Below are 18682 nucleotides of genomic sequence, written 5' to 3'. Positions count from 1 at the left end.
CAAATCTGAAATTATGTGAAAGTACTAAAGCAAAAAAACCCAAACAACCCAAAATCCAGACTGACAGGCGCTGATGCAAACAGAGGAATTCATTTCATCACTGGAAACAGGTTTAAAGTGGTGAGATTATTAAGCTGTGGCTCAGCCTCACAGCGGAGACCAGGCCCAGCTGACATCATTTTAATATCTACCTAGGGAGCTCTCTGATTGGCTAGCAGTCCCGAGGAGAAGGTTCTCATTACGGTTGTTTTGACATCACCCTCCTCCAGATCTGCACTCAGCACTTTCTTTTTGCTTAATTGGTAACTTGCAGAGAAATGATACAGAGTTGCGCACACTGTTAACAAACGCTCACATGTACAGATACAGAAGGAGTGCTGCTTCAGTAAATTTAAAGACTGAAAAAGAGCAGCTCCTAACAGGAGAGATGAGCGGCTGATTTTGAATTTTTCTTCCAGGATTTCTAACATTGAGCCGTTAGAAATGAATGCTCTTGTTTTGAAGTACATAAGCCCTGAAGTCTGAGGTAGCCTTTACATTGATTGATTCATCTTGAATATTTTATATCTTTTTTTAAATTGCAAATGAATTTTACTCTTAAGAGATGATCTATGGTGCAAAACAAGAGTTAGCAGCAAGCTGACTAAGATGCATCAGATAAGCTGTGCAGGAAAACACCAAGGCTCTGGAGAAAGATAGACTTTAGACAATTACCTTAGTCTTATTCTCTCGTGTTCTCCCCGGATTTATGAATATTCAGGAGGAGAATATTTATGGCTGCTAATGAATATTCTGCACAAAGTCTGCTTCATAAATCAGGCGAGTAGAGGGAATTGGATAGCCACTGGGTGCTTCTCTCAAGGCAACAAGAGAGAAGAAAATCAACTAACTCTACTTTTGAAAGGCTAATTTGATGTCATTATTATTATTATCATTATGTTTTTATGCCAACAGCCAGGGGGAGACTGCACTGACTCGCTCGTCTTGAACCTGACCCACATATGGTATTAACAATCTAAAATAATATGTAGGTGTAAGTGTTGTGGAGATTAAACGGGTCATTTCACAATAAATATCAAGTGGGTGTTTGAAAGATGTCAATCAGAACGCTTCCCTCCGCTTTGTCCCAAAGCTTGAAAGCTGCCAAAGGTTTCATGCAGCTGACAAAGTTTCTCAGTGAGGAATCGATAACAAGAAAAAAAGGAGGCAAAATAATCTATAAGCAGTACGATTCGCCCCTGCAAGCATTTCCATAAACTTGTAAATGTGAATGTTTTCTCAAGGACATTCTGATCCACACTCCTTCTTCGCTGTTCTCAGAAGCAAATTAATCCCTCTACGCCAACCAAAAATGAAATCTATTTTTAGTGGTTCATTAAAGTCACTTCTATGTAGCATCCCACACCAACATTCAGACTGGAGTAATTGGTGGCGGGGGGTGGGCGGATGTGGGGAGAAGGTTCCACTCACAACTAAATCTGAACGCGTGCCTTTCGAATGTGCAACTCCTGCATCGCTAACGATGATTTGTAGCATTAATCAAAGGCTCTGCCGTGGGTGCCAATCAACATGATTACAGAGAGGAACTGGTTAGGATCACCACAGCAAACGATGATGGGAGCTGGGCACATGTATTTTTTTTGTTTGTTTGAAGAGGTGTGTGTGTGTGCGTGTGATAAGATGATGGCAAGACAGAGAGACAAGTGACAGCAGCTGTATCTTCACTATCTGAACATCTCTGAAAGATTACTCTAATTATGTAGAAGTAGTGTTTAACTCATCAGGACAGTTCACGTGTTCACCTCCAAGCATGCAGCTGTCCAGCACAACACAACTTTAGAGTTTCACACAACTTGTTCAACTCCCCTTTCCTAAAAAGATATGTAAGCAACAGTAACTTACTATATGCTATATACTTGTTCACATCCTCAGATCTCATGTTATGTAGATGATGTCCAGAATGTATCATTCGTAAGGACAACACAGAGGCGCATGCATATAGAAGTCTGAGGAGCGAACAGCCAACAATATTTTTACAATCGCATGCGCCCACAGTGATTGAGAATCCTGGATCCATTTCATCGTTTGTTCTTTAGTGTTGCTTTTGATCAGGCCTTCAGTTTTGATAAACAAGTTGTTATCTTGTCCCTAAAAAGTCCCATGTGACATCAGTGCAGTCCTCTTAGGGTTCAGCTTAAGGTTTTGGTGATCACTTTCAGAGCTCTTCATGGTAAAATTGTTAGTGAATCCTCTATACTGATATTTAACTACTAGGTCTTGGTGGTCAATTGATATATGCTTGTTTGTTACCTCAGTCTAGGATAAGATAAGATAAAATAAACCTTTATTAGTCCCACACCTGGGAAATTTGTTGTGTCACAGCAGAAAGTGGACAGTGCAAAGTTACAGCAGCAAAAATAAAGAAAAACAATTGAATAGAATAAGATAAAAGAATAACACACTATATACAATAGAATAAAATACTATGTTGTCAGAAAAATTACACTTAGTGGTATTGCACATGTATGGATGTGTGTGTCTGTCTGCACGTGTTTGGTCAACTGCAAAGTCTTTGTTGTGGAGTCTGACAGCAGAGACCTGCAGAGTCTCTCCGTCCCACATCGTGGGTGCTGCCGCAGCCACTGAAGGAGCTGCCCAGTGCTGTCAGAGTCTGCTGCATGGGGTGGGAGATGTTGTCCAACAGGGATGACAGCTTAGCCACCATGCTCCTGTCACTCACCACCTCCACTGGGTCCAGAGGGCATCCTAGAACAGTCTGTTCAGTCTCTTCCTGTCCCCTGCAGAGATTTTGCCGCCCCAGCAGACCACACAGTTAAATATGGCTGAGGCCACCACAGAGTCATAGAAGGTCTTCAGGAGTGGGCCCTTCACTCCAGAAGACCTGAGCCTCCACAGCAGGTACAGCCTGCTCTGCTCTTTCCTGCAGAGGGCGTTTGAGTTGTTAGTCCAGTCCAGTTTATTGTTCAGATGACCACCAATGTACCTGTAGCTCTCTACAGCTTCAGTGTCCACACCTTGGATGTTTAGTATTTAGTGTTTATGGACGAAAGGAGATAGTTTTGGCTCCCGGGTTGTGAAACTCGCTTCCACTGAACTTGAATCCGTGAAAACTGTTGATACCTTCAAGACAACACTTTACACTGTGTGTAAGGAGGAGTTCTGATAACGACATTGAACAATACAAAGCTAATTTCACAATGAAAGCCACTAAAATACAATAGTTAAGAAGTTATAACTTTAGTCGTGAAAGATAAACGATCTTAATCTATCAGTAATTCAAAAATCTGCTAATAATCCATTTCTGCTAATATTGTGCCAAAATAACTGATGAGCTCCATCTGGCAGTATAATGCTGTAACTGAGCAGGGCGAGAACAGCTTTCTTTGCTGGAATTACTGTATTTGCAAATGTGCAACATGATACTTTCAGAACAGGTAATTCATAGATGACATTAGCAAGACGCAACAGCTACACATACTGCACAGGTTTCAGGTGGACCATAAAAATACCAGCGTAACTAGGAACTTCCTATGACAAGCCCAAACGTAAAATGCAATTAGAAAGGTACAAAGATTAGCGCCCCGTTTACTGCTTATAAAAATTGGTGTAAATATAGAACATTTGCAGAGATGAACCCATTAAATTTCCCTGTAGATCCCAATTATTTTTTAAAAAGATTTTTCCTGATATATATATATATTTTTTTACACACAAATAAAGTCAGTAAGGCCTCATTTGGTCACATTTGCTCTCCAAATATCTAATATTAAAAAACAGCCAGTGGAGACTTCAGAGGAAATTAAATTTTCATATAAGCCTTCCTTGCTAGCTTCACTAATCAAGACCTCGAAATTTCTAACACTGATATGACGCTTCAGCAGAAACAGGCTCATGGACCCAACGCCCAGAGCTACTTTATGAAGCGTAACATTACTAATAATCAGGATGTGTGAAATGCTTTGTACCCAGTGATTCTTCTCAAACTCTCCAAGTGGGTACAATCAACAGCATTGTTCGGGCACAATGGCAGTGACCATACAAGCTTTAAAGCCAAATAGAGTAAGCTTTGATCAAATTTTGCTCATTTGAATCTTAAAATCATCAAACATTTTCAACCTGGGGAAAAAACACTTCTGTATGATAAAGACTAGAAAGCTCAGGCACTGTGGGAAGTTGGAAGATCTGTGTTTGTCAGAGCAAACCTCGAAATCTCTGCAGGCTTAGAAGAGACACAGAAAGAAAGAAAACCAAGATGACAATTTCAGACTCGTGAAAATGCAAAAGAAACTAAATAAAGTCAGGTTTGGCACTCACTAAGAGCATGTAATAACGTGCATTTCAGTGTGAGAAAACAAACTCCTTCCTTCCTTTAAGTGCTAATCTAACTCTCCTCCTCTCCTCTTTGATTCCTTTCCTTTCTCCTCCTGCAGGGCCTGTTTCAGTATCATGGTGACTGGAGGGGAGCTGCAGTTCTGCAGGCATCTGCTCGTTTTGTTAGGGCCCGCGTGCAAGTAAACACTTTCGCTCGTGACCATCTGCCCAAGCTCAGATCTGCATGGGAGCTGGCAGACTTGGATGGTAAAGATAGCGAAGGAGGGATAAACAGATAGATACAGAGAGGAAGCAAATTTGTGAAAGGAAAGTGGAAAAACTGAGAAATGTGGAAGAAAGGACGTATGAAATACAGGACATTTAGTAACCAAATGTCACAGTTTTGAGCATTTTTCTTCATTCAAAAACGATTTTACTAGTTTTACTACTACCAGTGCCAAACCACAGCGTATACCGAAATGACTGTAGAATTAATTGTGGTGAGAAGATTCACTGTCTCACAGTATTATAGGAGAAAAATAATACCATGCAAACAAACAAAGCAGATTAATTGGGGTGTTCCCCAGTACTAAATAATTATTTGCTAAAGATGGAAGTCAGTGCAAATACAGGCACTGCTTGCCACCAGGCGAGTCAGAGGGGCCCCGAAGGCTAACAAACATCAAACTACAGCAGTGGCAATGTGCAAAGTTTGCAATGACAGCAGGAAAGACATGACTTCCCTATGGAGGCCCCATCAGAATCCACTCGCTCCCCTCACAAGCAGCCTGCATGACTCTATTTAAACAAGCTCAATGACAACAAGGAGAGACACTCAGTGAAAATCGAGGAGTTATTCTTGGGAGTGACAGATGAAAAATGAGGAAGAGGGAGAAAAATGCAGTGGTGAGAGGAGCTGATGACATTTACTAATAATAATAATAATGATGATAAATAACTGAATGTGGCTAGTCTAACCTTAAATGTGGGAGGGAGAAACTCGAATAATGTAACTTCCACATTTTGTTTCTTTTGTTTAATTTTTTGCTTAACATTAGTCGATTTAGCTCTACGGGCAGTGATGTGACTGAGTCACCAGGAGTCAGAGCCGTGACACTGTCAGCTGACATGTTGGAGTAACTTGAAGGGGGGCGCCTTTAAATTTTTGAGTGATTGCAACATATGAGTTAAGGGCATATCAACTTTAGGTCCACCATCTCACCCCAACCAGTTGTGGCAGATGGCCAACTCCCTGAGTCTGGTTCTGCTGGAGGTTTCTTCCTATTACAAGGGAGTTTGTCCTTCCCACTGTTGCCAAAGTGCTTGCTCACAGGGAGTCATATGATTGTTGGGTTTTTCTCTGTATGTATTATTGTAGGGTCTACCTTACAATAGAAAGTGCCTTGAGGTGACTCTTGTTGCGATGTGGTGCTGTATAAATAAAACTGAATTGAATTGAATTGAATTGAATAAAAATCCCCGCAGTGTCATTTTGCACAGGACACACAGTAGTTGTCCCTCAGCCAATCAGGGCAGTGAAGGTGGGAAAAACAGTAAGGGATTGATTTTTATTTGAGTGATTAACAATCAATAGAGCTGCAAAATGTGAAATCTGCTTACTTTGTGGACATCACATTATTGTAACATACACAAAAAGGTTATTTAAGTTGCTAATAAAATCAAACCACCTTACATTTGTACTGATACACTTCCTGGCACTTATTTGGGTGGGGGTGTGGGAGCCGAGGGAACACAGAAAGACAGACAACCATTTAAACGCATATTCACACCTAAGGCCAATTTAGAATCACCAATTAACATGACACACACACACACACACACACACACACACACACACACACACACACACACACACACACAGAAAAGGCCCTGGCAAGACAGTGGATTTGAACTCAAGACCTACTGGTTAGCTTTAACCTCTCACAGAACCTCTTCCTTTGAGGCAACAGTGTTTAGCTAGTCGTGAAACATTATTTGAAACATAGATGCTAGCTAGCTGCATAAGTTGCCTTGAGTTGCAACCATCTGTTAACAGAAACATCAATTGTTACTTTGAGTTATGGGTTTGCCATTACTCAGGATGGTGACTCAGTCATAATCTATTTAGTAGTTGTTTATCAGTGAGAGCTAATGCCCAGTCTACTAACTGGGAACAATGGCTTCCATGGTAGCTAGCTTTTTTCCTGGCTCAGATTTTGTGCTTGCCTGTCATTGTTTACAAATGCAAAAACCAATAAAAAGCTTATGTAGATGTTTTCAAGGTTACATTTCAACAAATCCAACCTATTATTTGTTTTTCATTGAGGTTACCTACCCACATGCAACCAAATGCAGCAGGTCTACAAGACTACACTATAAGCTAACACCCAAAACAGTGTTCTTTGCCTACAGGTCTGAGAAGGTACCTAAATATTATTAGTGTAAAAAGAAAGAGAAAAAATAAAGAAAATGAGAATCTAAAGAGAAAAAATGAGAAATTAGGCAATCTGCCAAACTTACAGCATTAAAGCTCCAGCCTGTGTTTTAGTCTGAATCCATCTGCTTGTCTTTTTGACTGGTTGTATCTGACCATCTGGTTTCATCGTGGCCTCCAATACAGTGAACAAAGGGGACAAATAAAAACACATGGGTGAGATGTGGACATTCATCCACATCAATCCATCGATGAAGGTAGTCCTAGATAATCTCTGAATCGAATCGGCTTTCCATTTTCGTCAGCCTGTCATGAGCCTGTAATAACTAGGACATAATTGGGTCTCGTCACCGTTGACCGTCTGGAAAATAAGAAAAACTGAAATTTGTGTGTTGCCAACTGCCAACGATCATGACAGGAGATTAATGCAATGCTGTTCTGTCTGTCAGCAGCATTTTACTGAGTGTGAGTGATGCTGGATATCAGCAGATACAGCAGCATTCAGTGAGAAAAAGGTATGACACACAACAAACGAAAGAAATCCTCTAACTGAGATGAAACACCGCAATTTTAGTTGCTAAATAGAACCAGAAGCTTAAATTAAAAATAGAGATTTATTAAAACAAGTGCTGGAAGCCGTGTTAATTTCATGTCCTGCTGTGAGGATATATTTGGAAAACAAGGAAATGTAATAGGAATTCTGTTCTGTTTATTAATTATTGTTTATCCAATCATCCTTGGCTTTGATGTACAATGAAATGCTGAAATTGTTATTTTCTCACTAGATTAGTTAATGCATTTTTTAATGCAAAAGTTTCATTACCTAATTCCAGCTTTTAATACAAGACTTTATATGGTTTATATGCTTCTTTATGGTAGTTCAAATAGTGGAAACTGAAAACCTCATAAACCCTTATTTTACTCACAATGAAACATTTAAGACATATTGAATACTTAAACTGAGAAAATGCTCTTAAAAATATGATCTCATTTTGAGTTTGATGGCAGCAGCACGCCTAAAGAAAACACGCCATGTTTACCAGTTTGTAGAATCCACTCTTCATTTAACAACAGTCCATAAATGGGTATACCAGTTGTTGGACTATTGGGAGAGGAATGTTGTCCATTCTTGTCAGATATAGGATTCCAGTCTTTGGTTGTCTTTGATTTATTTTTCTTTTCGTGATGTGTTTAAAATAAGTGAAAAGTCTGGATTGATATTCACACCTCATCTCAATATCTCTGTTGAATTTCCACACCAACAGAGATATTGGTAAAGCTCTCTCTGATGAGAAACCTCCCTCCGATGCTATTTTTATACCCAGTCATGTTACTAACCTGTTGCCTGTGAACCTAATTAGTTTCAAAATGTCTTTCCAGCTGTTTCTTTTCAATCCACCTATTTTTCCAGCCTTTAATTATCCATGTCCCAACTTTTTTTAAAGATGTATCAAATTAGAAATGACCTAAGATTTTTCATGAAACAGTAAAATGTTTTAGGTTTACATTGTGAATAAAGTATTAATTTGTGAAATTTGCAAACCCTTAAATTTTACACTAAAGTTCATAAATTGGGTTTGTACATCAAAGATTATGCATATTAAGCATTAGTCAGAACTAGCAAGTGAACAGTGCTGTGACTTTTGTGACTGAGCACCAAATTTTCATTGGCGGTCAAAGGTTAGCTACCAATAATTGTTTTCTCCCTTTAAATGAACATTGCCTAATAACTTTACCGATGGGCAGGACTGATAATGTCTGCTGCCTAGCTTCCACATAAATGTTATGTTAATATTATTAGCCATAGCTGCTACCTTAATGATCACAGATGGCTTATGTGGTAATCAGGTAATTGCTAATAGTTAAATGACTAACATTAGCATGTGTGCTAGCCAGGATAATGTTTATGATAACTGTTTAATACTTCAATATTGCTGGAATGGGAGTGTGACTGCTGTTACAAAACTCTTCATTGAGAGTTGTTCAGTGCTGTGAACCTGAGTTACTCCAGCTGCTAGTGAAAGATGGCGTGTCTGCAGTCGTGCTGTGTGAAGTTGTATGCCAACTGGATGAGACAAAGACAGCACAGCTGGTACTGACACTTTTGTGTGTCATTATTCTTATTGTTATTTGCAGTACTAAATTATGGATATTTATAACATTTACAGTGTGGCACTACCAATGTTAACCTAAGAAAGTATGCATTTGTGATCATCCTAAAAGCCTTTTTTTTTTTTTTACACTTTCTGTATATACAGCAACACAAAGACAAAGGCAAAGCCTTCCTGATGTGGGACATACTGCATTGTGTGAACTCTATTTGACTCGGATACGTCAACTTGGTAGCTGATTTACACTTTTAAGCATCTAGATGGAGGGCATTCTTTTTCAGTGAGCCACTTTTTCACCTCAGTATACTTATCCTTGTCTTTATGTCTCTAATAAAAATCCCACCATCTCCTTGCTTTGTGCACAGGTTTGCCTGCTTATTTTTCAGGCTGTTTCAGGCTGCTCTGACCTTATTCTGTCTTCCCTTCGGTCACATTTCAGGTCTTTCTGCCTATCAGAAAAGTCACAAAAATGCTTCATCCTATATACAAATAAGCAAACATTATGAAAGTGCTTGAATTTGCACATGCTAAATGAGCAGAAACAGGGCAGTGCTTCCAACACACAGCGATAGCAAGCTTTCTGTCGCCAGAATCACGAGCCCAAACCAGTCAATGTTCCAAACAGATGCAGTTTACTGCAGTGCAGTAAGTCATGCACTTCCTATTTTAACACATTTAACATTTACTGAACGTGTTTGTAGTGCATTTTGTTAAAACAGATGACAAACCTTAACAGCAGCTTGTACAGTATATCATAGTTTGACAAGCCACCTGACCAAACTGTCTGCATTTGGCTTTACAACCATGCGTGCATCCTATGACAGCTTCAACAGTTCCGCATTTATTCAGTGTCTATTATTCCAACAGTTGCCCCTACCAGTTGACTTGCTTAAGTGTTGGTGTGATTTCAGTGTTGATTATAGTGATAATGAATGTCTGCATTATTAAGAGGTTCAATTCTGCTGCATTTTTTTGTTTAATTCCATCTGAATTTATTTGAATGTTATAATTTACATCTGAAAATTACTCTAGAATTTGTGGTAATTTTCTGGCTCATTCATTAACTTTGAAGCTTATGTTGTGAAATTTTAGGTTATTATTAATAACAACATTACCTGCTTGGTATGGTGCCTGGTTCAGCCATTAATTAGAGCAGAATGTATCAGGCTGTTGAAATCAGACTAAATGTTATTCTGTGTGTGCACAGCTGGTGAGGCTGGACACGGTGGAGGGACAATTTGGGAACAGCGAGATTGAGAGCACACTTTACTCTCAAGGGCCATTGCATTTTGGAATTCCAGCACAGACAAAATGCTCGAACTTGGTCAAAATATCTCTGACAACCAATTTTGTAGCTTATTGTGGCACACGAGTGAAGATACTGGCATCGAGCGTGCAATGCTGTCTAATAATGTGGCGTAAACCACAGGGGACATTCAGGATAAGAAATTCAACTATGGTACTTAGACAAAGAGGAAATGTGGATGTATGAGTTTGAACGGACACACAGCAGACTGGGGGCAATAAGCAGACTGAGAAGACTAATAGAGTAACAAAGTATAAAAAACAGTTATTATTTCCAATTTGGTGGTTGGATGATTTTCTCCAAGCTGCCCACATATTTGTTATTTATGGTGCTTCAGAGAGCCAAGACGCAGAAGTTCTCCTCCTCCTCCCACACCGGCAGCCGTCTGAGGCGAGGATACCAGGTCTGGGGTTTTCTGAAGTGTCTGTTGTGTTGCCATAGATAGAACATGCCAGGGGCTTTGCTGGATGGATAGCCCATCTCCCTGCAGACAGGACCCCCAGTCTGGTAAACCCAACGCCCACATCCCCTGTTCCCCTCGCTCCCCTCCCACACTGTCTGTCGGTCTGTCTGCACGGGAAAGGGAAAGACTTCAGTGTTCCTGCCCTCAGGTTGGTGAAAAATACACACAATACACATGAAGTCAAACAGCAGAATAACAGAAACATGTCTGCTTTTTATTTTTAACAAGGGATAAAAATTAGCTTCTAGCCAGGATGTCTGTAAACATCCTCCATGCCAAATGTCTTGTATTTGAACCAGCATCTCCATTACAGTAGAGTTCATGCAGAGTGAACACGGGCAGCGTTGCCTGGAAGGAACGGCTTCCAAAAATGTTTCCCAATAAGCATTTGGCTGCATTCCCACAGTGGGAACTTTCTGCTTGGATTACAGCTGCTTATGCGGTCATATCTGTTTTAAATTCAGTCAATCATTAAACTGCGGTCAACCCATCTAAATGATATTAGATTGACTTATTTATTTATTTGATGTTGAGTGACAACCCAAGCATTTTTGTATTTCTGGTTCCTTTGTGCCAAAATTTCTAACACGTGGTTAAAGTCTACGGCGGCATGCCATGTCATCACATGTAAACACAGGCACTCAGCAGTGGAGCCTAAAATTAGCTTTACTTTTCTTAACATGTATAATTCAAATATCTCATCAGCAGTTTTTTTACTTTCAAAATGATTTTCTTTCTGATTGAAACATAGAAGCATCCACCTTCCATGACCCACAGAGCTCACAAATCCCACTGGCATTTCTGGGATGACCTCAGCCCCACACATGGTCCTGCCTCCAAGTGTAGGCTAGGACTACCTCTGAGACTGGCAATCCACAAACTCCAGCCACTGATGGCCTCATTACAAACAGCTTCAGCTGTTTTATTCTAGGCCTGATGTAGCAGACAAACCTTGTAGATTGATGCCTGTTTGTCCATACAGTAAAACAGTATGGTGGCCAATAACATGCTAACGTTTATGTTTCTATAAACTGTTGATCCCTGAATATTTCCCCGAATGCCATTCTCTTAATAATCACTTAAGACATACTTGAGGACCTTTTAAACTAATAACCTAACTCCTGTTACTTAGTTAACACTTAGTGTCAACCTGTTGCTTCTTTAATGTTGCTGATATGCGAGCAGCTACAGTAAATCTTGTACAATGCTCTTTCTCATATGAGATCAGTGTTTTTGTGCACGACTCCAGACAGTTAATAATAAAACTTTCTTGTTGCTATTTTCCATTTTATTTTGAAATCACAGTCGACTTTGGTGTTAGCTGAAAAAAGCTGCAAAAGCTACTTTTATGAAGACAACTATCCCTCCCAAACACTATTTGCTGTATTGGCTTTAATTACTTTTGACTGGAGATGGAGGGGGGCTGGTAAAGTGCTTTCCCCCAAAGAAATCGCACTACTAAAGATCTTAGCTGTGCATACATGAAGCCTGGTTAAGATTTCAACATGTAGCAGAATGACAAATAATTGAAATTTCTCATGCAGCACTACAAACTTGATTCAGCTGAGAGGCCTGATGCATAGAAAAAAAAAACATTGAAAACTCCCTGATTGTTTAAATCTGCTTCCCTAAAGAACAACAATATTATTAACTAACTTCAGCTCACTTAGGTTCAGCACAGTGGAGGAGGTGACGATGATGACTGTCACTTTCATTTTCCCTGACACTGATAGTCAGCAAAGAACTCAGAGAGAAATATACTGATATCTAACAACACTATACTCACTATACTTGCCACCACGTTCCTGAGTTTGACTTTTACACAGCTGAACAGGAAAATGTGAAAGTAAAGGCGAAACTATTAGTCGTAGATACTCTTTCCATACCTCGCAGCCTGCTTAACATATTGAAAGTCTCAGCACAATGTGTTTACATAACCAAGCGGTCGTTTATATTCCATTTTCCTGCTTATTTCACATTCTGTTTGTATGCTGCTATTCTAGTTTGGTTTCCCTGCTGAATCCTGTTTTTCTGCTGCAGCAACAACTTTTCCTCTGCAGGGATAAGCAAAATAAATCTCCAATTTAATAAACAGAGTTGCTAACATGAGTAGAGTGTAACTGGTACTAAATCTGCTAGTAGATTATAATCTCAAACTGATCAAAATCTTTTACTCAAAGAGAATTTAATGGTGTGGGATTCCCTGGCACAATGTTAGTATACATTGCCCTGTGCTTAAGTACAATTCAAAAAAAGGTTGGATGTTGTGTAAAATATGAATAAAAACACAATGCAATGATTTTTCACAATAGGACATAAAAGCTGAACCTTTTTACTGTTTCATGAAAAATATCAGCTCATTTTAAATTTGATTGCAGCCACACGTACTCTGATAGGATGCCACATGTGCAACAAGTCCAGTGCTGAAATTTTCTCACTACTAAGTAAATGTGGTAGGCACGTAAAATCACAGAGTGGGGTCAGTGAATGCTGAGTTGCACAAATGTCTGCACGTTTCTGCAGAATCAATTGCTGCAGACCTCCAAACTTCATGGAGCCTTCAGATTAGCTCAAGAACAGTGCATAGAGAGCAGCTGCATCCAAGCCTTACACCAGCAAGAGCAATGCAAAGTGCTGGATTCAGTGGTGTAAAGCACAACGCCACTAGAGTCTAGAGCAGTGAAGACGTGCTCTCTGGGGTGACAAATCATCCTTTTCTGTCTGGCAATCTGATGGATGAGTCTGAGTTTGGCAGCCATCAGGAGAAGAGTATTTGTCTGACTGCAATGAGCCAAGTGTAAAGTTTGGTGGAGGGGGGATTATGGTGTGGGGTTGTTCTTCAGGAGCTCAGCTCAGCTCCTTAGTTCCAGTGAAAGAAACTCCTAATGCTGTCGGACATCTGATGTCCTTTCACAGCCCTGCATGAATGTGATCTTTGATTTTTGAGGCAGTGCTGCATAAAAAAATTCACAGCTTTGGCCGAGGAACACTTCCTGATATCACTGTCTGTAAACGTGACATCCACAAAAGCAGGGTAGAGCTCTATCATCCAGAAATTTTCCTGAAGTTCTTTATGGAAAACACTGATGCTAAATCCTCTAGAATAAAGAGGAGAGGAACCAGCCAGCTTTTTATCAGCATTCAGTTTAAAAGCCTGTATCTGCGATGGTGAGGATGTGCACCAGTCTCTCTGGTATTGGCAGCTTGAATATTTGGAAAGGCAACACCATCACTGGAAGGAATCTACAGGTTTTACAGCAACATATGCTCCCACGGAGACAATGTCTTTTTCAGGAAGGCCTTGAATATTTCAGCAGGACAATGTAAATTTGATCCTGGCAGTGTAGCGGGATTCTCGTAAATAAATGTCCTCAGCTCTGAAGCCCTCGGGTTGCATTTTGAAATAGTACTTCACAAAAATGACCACACATTTTCCCAAAACCTTATCATGGACACTTTGTTGTAGTAGTCACTCTTGAAGACTTCTTTTTCCAGAAACTTGCGTGTGGCCAAGTGAAAGGTTTCACTGGGTCTGTAGAACCAACAGCCATAGAGCCACTTCTCACCTGCGTCATCCTCCCAAAGACGTTCTATACAGGGCTGCAGGTTTGACGGCTCCACATAGACAAAGTCAGCCACGTTTCAGGTACTGTTTCCTGACTGTACACACCCTCTGGCTTTGACTCCCAAAGCGTGTGTACAGCCGACTGCATCCCACGTCTGGTACAACACTATGGCTTTGCAGTAGAGGAGTCCAGCTGCTAAACTGGCTTGCCTTCAGTCCAGACATTTCACCAACAGAAAGCATTTGACAAAAGGAAAGAAAAGAAAAATACAAGAAATAAAAATCAGGAATCTTGAGCTGCTACAGTCCTCTATCAGACAAAAATGGAACAGTCCTCTTCCAAAAGTCCAGCAGCTGGTCTCCTCAGCTCCCACACATTTACAGACTCTTGTTAAAAGGGATGGTACACAGTGGTAAACATGGGCCAGTCCCAGTTTTTATGAGACATGCTGCTAACATCAAATGTAAAATGAGACAATAATTTCCTTAAAGTGGTTCAAGGCTCAACATCTGATATGTTTTCTATACTTGACTGTGAATAAAATATGAGTTTATGAATTTTTGCAAATCATTGCCTTCTGTTCGAATTTCGGTTTTACGCAGTGACCAAACTTTTTCAGAATTAGGGTTGTAGTGGTGAGTTAACCTTCACACAGCTGCATTAGTCAGATGTAAAGACACATTTCCTATTTTTTTCACAGACCTGTAAACACCTCCAAACTAAAGCTGAAACTCAGTATTTTAACCTCACAGTCACATCTTTTCTTTTTCTTTTAAAGTCTACTAAGCCATTACAATTCCAACATAACAAACAGAATACCTGCAGACTGCACTGTAATTACTTGCTACAACCACCTCTGACACTAATGGCACTCACATGAAAAAGACCCACTGATTGCACCCCTTAGGAGTGGACACAGAGGCTGTGCAAATGTGCAGTCATTAGGAACAGTATGGCTAATTGCGGTGTTACCTCTGGAGCAGATTGAGAGCGCAGTCTTTACATTGCATGTGTTGTTGTAACAAGTTTACAGTGTGATGTTTGGGGGATCTTAAACATGCCAGCAACAGCACGCTTTACTAATTTCTATTTAAATTTTGTGAAAAGGTGATAGGTCAGAGGCACATCTGTTTAATTACAGTGAAATCCTAATACTTGATTTTAAGATTCTGAATAAATCTGTAGGGAAAAAGGTCAGTTTTTAAGGATTAATGGGTGCAGACTAATGGGGAGAATAGTATCATATCATACATTAGTGGCCAAGTCGCTGTTTTGGTGAGCACAGACATTGGTGACCCTACGTTACACTTTGTTACAGTGTTGTAGAGTGTATAAATGTAGATTTAGCTTTATTCAAGCCAAAAATAAGCAGAGACAAAAAAAAGAAAAACCAGCTGTAAAAACACCATTAAAACAAAAGCTGGATGCTGATATCTGCCTAGAATTACAAGCTCCTCAATATAGACTGACTCTACCTTTACATGACTTTAATAATGACTTAATTAGATGTATAAACTAAATAAATTTTCATTAGAGGTTTTATTAACTTCTTTGTTATATAGCTGCTGTCACAGAAGATAGTCCATCATTATGAGCTGTGGCTGATTTGGCTGACATCCAGTGTTTGCCATCAGGTTAATATCTGCCTGATATATTAGCAAAGCAGTATTATGGTCTGCCCCTATTTGTCATTGTTCACTTTGGAGAAATGAAGTTGTGGAAAGTCACTGAGTACAGTGGAGAAATTGCCAAGTTGGAAGTAGCTGCGGGGTCACTTAGGACACACTCTCACTGTATTTGCTTTCTCCTTCTACCTGATGTGTGTGACCAGTTTAATAATCTTTCAGAGTAACAATAGGTGTCTCCAACAGAAGTTGGACTGTTTGCTTAGCGTATAGATTATAGCTCTGTCTGCAAAAGCCACCAAGGACAGAGGAGAAAAAAGAGAAAGGGAGAAATGGGAAGGGAGAAATGAAGCCTCAGGATTGGGATGGGGTGGGAATGGGGTAGAGGGGTGACCAAACTGTCTTCCCACAGTTTTGCAGGATCGTGAGAAAGAGGATGAGGGTTGAGCTCAGCCGTCTGGAATATGGGTAATTGATTTAAGTTGTTTCTGGTGGGGAGGGGAGATTTAGCTTGCCAGTAATTAGTGCTGATTTCTGACAGCGCGGTGGCTCACCAGGCAGAAAGTCCCTGTGGTCAGCTTTATGCCACGAGATCAGAACCCCATTAAAAGAAAAATCTCACCTTTTGTGTTTTGGAAATCTTACAGAGAAACCAGTAAAATCCACAAAATCTGCCACGGTGATATAACAGCAGCATCCATCAAATAGGATTATTACAAACATTTAACCAAAAAAAAGCAACAGTTAAAGGCAAACAGAATTCAGATATGACAGAAATGTGAAGTCATACCTGATAGAGAAGTGCATCAAATTGTAAAGGAAACTCCTTGTTCTGTTGGGAATTTGACTAAATACATACACACTGTGGTATCTGTAACTTATTGTGGATCTCAAAATGTTATCATTAACAAGTACAGTAATTTTTTTTTCTTTGGTTGTTTAATAAAAAAAGATTTACGTACTCATAAATATACACTGATTAGTTGTTAATTACTTTTCCAACATTCTGATGAATTCTCAGAAACCTAAAATTAATCCATTAAAAGTGACAACTGGTTTGTGGAAGCTGCCATATTGCTCTATCACCTTGAATACAGTGTCTGAGATGGACATCACCATTCTGCTTAATTGTCTTTCATGTATGTTGCTAGAGAATAGAACGTACATGCTACATCTCATCCAAGTTAATTTTAAATTAAAGATTACAAAAATATTACCATTTAACATTTGCACACATATATTTTTATCACCTCTTTCTCATTATGTTTGTTTCCTCCTTCACCACTGCTCTCTTTCCTCCCTCATTTCTGCCTGATCGTCTTTCTCTTCACCTCAAGCCTCATTTCCTGGACTGGACACAGGGCTGTAAAACATGAAAATGTGCATAAACATGCTAATTTATTCTTGATATTGTACCGAACTATTATCAGCAGCTAAGATATGCAAACTTCCCGTCTCCAGACAGCTGACAATGTGCCTGCTATACATCAACAAACATTATCCTAGCATTAGCTAGCATAACGGTATGCCAGCTAATTCTCGGCTCGAGTGTCCTAAAAATCACATTTTGATTACATTCTCACATTGTATGACAATTTATTCATTAAGTATTCAAGTCCAACAATGTTAGATTCACTTCAAAGACCACTGCACTAACGCTGGCGAACAGCAGCTAACTGTGGCAAAAACAGAAAAGTTCTGGATATCCTCAACAGATCACCTCAGTATTGCTGTCACTGAACAGAAGTGAGCTTCACTGAGTCTGTGACTAATGTCGGACTCCTTTCATATACATATTTATCTGCGTTAATATTGACATTAACTAGCGGCTGAACTTGTGGGTATAGTATACCACAAACGACCTTTTCAACAAACTCAAAGAGCCTGGTGTTTCTGCAGGAAGCAGACATTAAAGTCAATTTACAACCCCCTGCCAGTACTCTGGCTCTAAATATGAAAACGTACATCTGTTTTCAGATGGTCTGATTTTTTCATTTGTTTGGACAACATTTCAAACATCCAAACTGTGTCACAGATGAAAAAAAGCACATTTCAGTCTGCAGTGTATAATTCAGGGTTTTGAAGCAGCTCCTGGTTTCCCTGAAGCGTCACGGTGCCAAGTCTGACTTTGCTCTATTTTAAGCCGGCTGAGTGAGATAACCTCCTGGGTGAGAAGGAAGTAAGCAAACCTGCTTTATTTTGACACAGAGCTTCCCCTGAAAATGTTTTCCTCTCGGTGGAGAGGTATGAATTATATATCAAGACTTCAGTTGACGATTGCAAAATATTCACAAATACAACTGATTGAAAACAGTCACACACTGAAATACTTCTTGTGAAGCAAAATACCTTTGAAATATTTTCCAGAATGCAGAGTAATGTTGTTCTTGCTTCTGCATGCATGAAATATGAACTCTCAAATGTGCCATAGATTTTGCAGGATCAAAACGACCTGGGAAAGACGCCAGAAAAATGTAGGTAGAATCACATTATATAACCAAAGGTATATGTACAGATAATTTTGGCTATATAAAATAACTTGTTTGAAACAAAACATACACGAGAGATTCAATGAAGTACCCATATGTTATCCTTTAATGTCCTTTTAAAGCTATAGGCAGTAATCTGCAGCTATAACAGTTTCTACACTTCTGCTTTCAAGCTTTCAATGAGCTTTTGGAAGCTGCTGGAGGGATTTTCTCCCATTCAGCCACAATAGACTTAAGCCCACAATGATGTTGGGTTATAAGACCTGGCTTGCAGTCAGCTTTCCAGTTCATCTCAGGGGTACAGCACAGGCATTGTGTGGGTACTGGGTATAAAACTGCCTTTGTGCAGGGGCACT

This window comes from Astatotilapia calliptera, chromosome 19, assembly GCF_900246225.1.
Source record: "Astatotilapia calliptera chromosome 19, fAstCal1.2, whole genome shotgun sequence".
In the NCBI taxonomy this organism is placed as follows: Eukaryota; Metazoa; Chordata; class Actinopteri; order Cichliformes; family Cichlidae; genus Astatotilapia; species Astatotilapia calliptera.
The sequence above is the reverse complement of the archived record's forward strand: the minus strand, read 5'-3'. Positions refer to the sequence as shown.